This window comes from Salvelinus sp. IW2-2015, unplaced genomic scaffold (genome assembly GCF_002910315.2).
Source record: "Salvelinus sp. IW2-2015 unplaced genomic scaffold, ASM291031v2 Un_scaffold16521, whole genome shotgun sequence".
NCBI classification, from domain to species: Eukaryota; Metazoa; Chordata; class Actinopteri; order Salmoniformes; family Salmonidae; genus Salvelinus; species Salvelinus sp. IW2-2015.
Genome location: NW_019957625.1, coordinates 180412 through 185917, shown reverse-complemented (window position 1 = coordinate 185917; position 5506 = coordinate 180412). Strand labels below are relative to the sequence as shown.

Below are 5506 nucleotides of genomic sequence, written 5' to 3'. Positions count from 1 at the left end.
GAGGGTGAGGTCCCCCGAAAGAAAACATGAACATCTAGTCAAATCATAATTGTAAGCAGGTGAACTGTCTGCTCTTGTGTTTTGCAATGTTTACACATTTTGCATGAATTATTTTTCAATTGAGGTAACTGCATTGAAATCACACCCACGTTGATTGTGCAAATAATGTAATCTTGTAAGCTCTGCTGTTTGATCAATGTTCCTTTTCAGGTAAACATTATCACCCTAAATGCCTCATATGAAAGTGCTGTGAACTTAACTCTGATGCTTCCAATCTACCACAAGTGTTCCTGTATTTTCAAGCACCACAGAACATAATGCCAGCCATTGTTTGAAATTGTTCACATGTACACTACATTGGAGAGGTTTGTGCATGCACAGGAGGACAAAGAGCGTTAAATAGTGCAACAATGGAGCTGAATGTCAGTGGCACCCAGCTCTCCTTTCACGTCATTTAAACACCTGGTTTCTTAACAAAAGGCACATCCAACAGATGGTTCCAGTGTGTATGTGTGTGTGGTGTGCTGAGAGAAGGGGGGGGCTTGCTATTTGTTCTCTATTGCTTCCTCTATTGTCCTCAATAGGAGGCGCCTAGATGACGTCAGAAGGAATCCCAACAGACCAACTCACTTGAATACCCTACTCCAGAGGATCAAATTCATCAATGGAGGGCATAGTGTCTGCAGTTTTTGTTTTTCCTAACCTGTTTTTCCTTGGAATTAAGGCCTAGACAACAGTGTGCGCTGAGTTACTAATTTGTTGACCTTAATTCATCAGTCAAAGTATAAGGGACAAGCGAAAACCCGCAGCCTTGCTCTCCGGGAATGAGTTACACCTGTGCCCTTACCTCCATCTGAAGTGTGTCTAAAAAAACACTATTGGCTCAAAATGTTATTGTTTTTACCACTTTGTGTGCTCACTTTACTATATTTATACTTGCACTATTGTGTTTCAACAGTACAATTTCAAAAATAGCGAGGACCTCTAAATACAAAGAGGAGGAGGAAACATTGGATTTATTAATGAGCAGTTATGCAAATACAGCTTTCATCCTAGGTCAATTTTCTCCTTCTAAATAAAGCATAAGACTTACCAACCTGCTGACTTTTACTACATTCAGATTCATATATTTTGACCACTATCTATATTAATGTGGATGCTACCATATAACGATAATCATAAGCATCCCGAGTGTAAAGCGTCTAAGGGGCTGCATCTCAGTGCTAAGTGTCACTACAGACCTGGTTTGATTCCCCAGGCGTGTATCACAAACCGGCCTGTCGGAGTCCCTAAGGTAGGCCGCCACAATGGCCCAGCATCGTTAGTTTGGCTTGGTGCAAGCTCGTTATTGAATAAGAATTTTTTTTATCTACTTGCCTACTTAAATAAAGGTTAAATAAACATACATTAAAAAAGGAATGAATATGGTGAGGAAAGTTACAGAGGCGTTAAATATATACCCCAGAACCAAATGCTAACCTCCGTTTACTCCCATGTAAAGGAAGGTTATCACATCTTGGGTTCAGATCTATTGCTGCATCTTGTTATTCTCACTCAGGTAAATGAACAAATTACTCAACTTTTGACAAAATGGAATACACTCAAATAAATTTGTCCTATTGCCTAATAGACATATCAAAAGTGGGACTAGATACATAAGTGCATTCATTTCTAAATTGCATTCATGTAGCCTGATATAAAAACATTTATATCAAATCCAAAATGCTGAGTATTCGACCAAATGAAACGTTTTAGACTTCACTGCCAAAGAATATGTAGGCTTGGTATGATCTCAGACTTAACTATAGCTGTCATTAGCATGCCATACCAGAATAATCTGGTTGATTAGTTTCTGTGTGAGATAAGAGAGAAGAAAAGAGGCAGGTGAGAAAGGTGTGATAAAAAACTAAAATGCTCAGTAGGCTATTCCCTTCCATTCATTTCAATGCCACTTGTCCATAAAAACCTTGAAGACTCTTTCAGCTGCCCATACATGCTGAATGGTAGATTTTGGTTAGTGATAAGAGAACTAGATTTGTTGTGTATAAGTAAAGTAAAATGCACTTCTTAAAACTAGTTTTACCTCTTGAGGTTTGCAGACGAATATTTTTGGAAAAAAAAAATACTTTAATTAGCATTACCATCCGCGAAGTGGCGGCTTCTTTTTGTTAATCCGTATCATTAGGAGCCCCGCCACATTACGCACTCGTATCCGACCCGTTGATTTGCTCCTCTGTAACTTTGTGCCTAATGCTTGTGTTTCGCTAGATTGGAGTCGTGATTCTAATGGTTGGACCAAACGCTGTGCAGACCTGACCACTGACACTTCCTTGAGTCTTACTGTTGCAGCGCGATAAGCAAAAATGGCGTGCTTGTCAGATTTACGAAAGGAGCGAGAGACGCCTTACCTGTTTCTAAAAGACATGTAGCGTAGTCAGCCTGCAATTTACACGGGTAAGACAGTCAATGTTTGTAATAATTCTGGAGCACGAACCTCAAATTATACCTTTACTACTGTTCACAGAGCTAGGATTTTCATAAGCAAGTGTTCATGATGACGTGGGCAGGTGACACTTTACTGTCTTGAAAGCCAATATCTGCAAAAACGTGACTGCTCGACATGCAGAAAACATTTTGGGACTGTGATCAACAGTTTATAAGATGATAAAAAATACCAAAAGATAGTTTTTGCATGAAGTCATTCCTTTAATGTTAGTGGCTTTGTTTAATAGGCATACAGACAATATCATTGCGATAAAATCTATTTCAATATCTGCCCAAATACAAAAAAAGATTCTGGACTAATGGAAAAATACCAAAATATCGTTTTTTTGTGGATTTTTCCTTGAATAAAGAACCAAGTGTAAAACTAACATAAAATTATAAAGAATTGTCATCTTCCCGTCTTTATGACGCTGACGTTTTAGAGAATTTCAATATCACAAACGAAAAAATATCTTGTTATTCGGCTGCTTTTACTCCTTAGTATGTGACAATGACACTTTTCTAGGTTAGTATCGGCCTTTCCCCCCACCACCTAATAATATCACATTGAGGGGTGCTGGCCACTGTCTGATCCTATAGGTGAGAACATATTAACAATATGAACAATCCATTACTAATTACCCATCTTTAATGGAATGAAGACGTGGCGGGGCAATCAATTGTGGTGCAGTAGACTAATTATAATATCTAAACTGAAGTGGGTCTGGGTATGGTGTATAAAGTTCCACTCTGGGGGATCGAATTCAGACGAGTCTTCCTGCAGGAGAAAGCCGTAGTGACCTGTAAAAACGAAGCGTGCGTAATTTACAATGGCGAAATGGGGAAATTCAATGGACGTTCTAAAATGTTTGCGGTTGCTGAGCTGGATGACAGGATTCAGACGGAAGGGGGGGAACTTGATGAGATGTATCAAGAGATCTATGATGATAAATATTGGCATTTTTCAGTATATTCCGATTCTGACTGTGAGACGTATGGATCCCTGCCAGGGTGCCAGCGGCACCCAAACGCAAGCAGCAAAACTCCCGCAGTTGCTACAGTCAACATGGGCGCAAAAAAGCCCCTACGTTGCCCACGTGGAGCCGTCACCAACTGAGATGGAGAGCGATAACAAGGGGTGGACGCACAGTTTGGGTGAAACAGCCTGTTGGTAACGCCACGGGTCGATTATTAACACAGAACGACACCAGAGTGGATCAGGCCCTACACCATATGCAAAAGACAGAATCGACGTGCCTACTCCAGCTTTCATGTTTGTGTACATGGAGATGTTGCAGCGCATCAGGACTGTACTGTGGCTGAGGCGCACCGGGCGCAAGGAAAAAACACAACATGGACTTGTCTGTGAGGAAATTGGAAGCATTCATTCGGTCCTGTATGTCCGTGGGCTATACCGCAATAGACAAGCGTCTTGGATGGCTACTGGTCATGTTTAAAATCAGATTTCTTTCGAGACACAATGCCAATGGACCGCTTCACAAAATCATGCGTACTGCGCTTTGACACAAGAGAGATCACGCCCCCGGACAAATTCTAACAAATTCGCCGTGGTCTCAGAAGTTTGGAACGCGTTTGTACGCGAACTGCGTTGCATGTTACAAGCCAGGGTTGAACATCACTGTTGAGGAGCAACGGTTCCTTACAAGTGGGGAGGTCATCAAGTTTTCGTTGACCGCTGACGTAGACAGCAAGTACGTGCTAAATGTCATTCCCATGTCGTTCCTTATTCGTGGGAAGATGAATCTCAAGCCTGAAAATGTGGCATTGAAGCTTGTGAACCTTACTCTTGCGGGGAGAAATGTCACTACGGACAAGTTCTCGCACATCCCTGCCATTAGCAAATAAGTTGATTGCCAACAATACCAACTTGGTGGGCCGTGAGTCATTGCGGACGAGAACTGCCTCCCGTGATGCGTAATCAGGCACAGACAAAGCTATACTCCACTACCGTGCTAAAGCATGACAAAGCAACCCTTACGGTTTACAGGAAGTAACCCAAGAAAGAACGTCTGTATTCTGGACACTATGCACCCGACTGTCGCCATCGGGAGCGACCGAACGAGAGAACCGGAGACCGTGACGTTCTATAATAGCAACAGGGTAGTTTCACAGTACGATATTTTTTAACATCATGCCATACACGTGTCATGCACTTGCAGACTACCAAATGGGTTGTTGTTTTTCATTGGGGATGTAATGCTAATCAATTGTATTCTATCCCATAGGTTGACGTAAATAGGATGACAAGAGAGCGTACGGTGGAGTGTGTGACAGGGTTGGAGAAAGGAGGTTCACACCGCTGCCCCTTGCGGTATTCTTCAACCTTCTTGACCTGGCTGCAATCAACGCATATGTTTTGTTCACGCAATGCACCGCTAAGACCGTGCCAAGGAGAGATTTCGTCATGATCTGGCATTCGAGCTTCGCGAGAAGCACATGAGGGCCAGTGCGGCACCGCCTCCTCCCCTCCCACCCATCCAGGACACATCTGTGAAACGAAGACCCGGACAAGTGCGCAGATCGACACGGAACAAGGCTCCTGAAGCTGTGGGTAGTGGCAACGGATTTGCTTGTGGTCTTGCGCACGCAATATCCAGAACAACAGAAGACGAGAGATGACTTCATGCTTTGCTAGGCCATATCCCAAAGCACAAGATACTGTGCTTCCAGTGAATTAACAACCGAGTCTGTGTTATAGCATGGATATATTGCCACTAATTCTCCTGATGCATGTGATGTTTCAACATTGTGTTTTGCACCCTACCAATTGTGTTACAAATAAAATGCAGAAACTTGATAACGTTGTATTTTTTTTATTCAAAAAAAAAAAATTAAAACACAAGACAGGTTTTACACGAATTGTCTATTATCAATTGATAACCATACATTTATGAGTTATGTAAAAAATGATGATTGTGACATTACCAAGTTTTGAATGCAGATGATTTGATAGTGGATAAGACATACTTTTGTAATGTCCAGCCATTAGAATTGTGTCATT

At 41.8% G+C, this 5506-nt stretch overlaps 1 long non-coding RNA gene across 1 annotated transcript; it reads left to right on the top strand.

Moving 5' to 3' along the window:
• The first annotated feature begins 4239 nt into the window (after window positions 1-4239).
• On the top strand, window positions 4240-5305 carry LOC112080821 (uncharacterized). The gene is made up of 2 exons (XR_002896237.2): window positions 4240-4605; window positions 4731-5305. It is a non-coding gene; the product is annotated as an uncharacterized lncRNA (long non-coding RNA).
• Window positions 5306-5506: the final 201 nt, after the last annotated feature.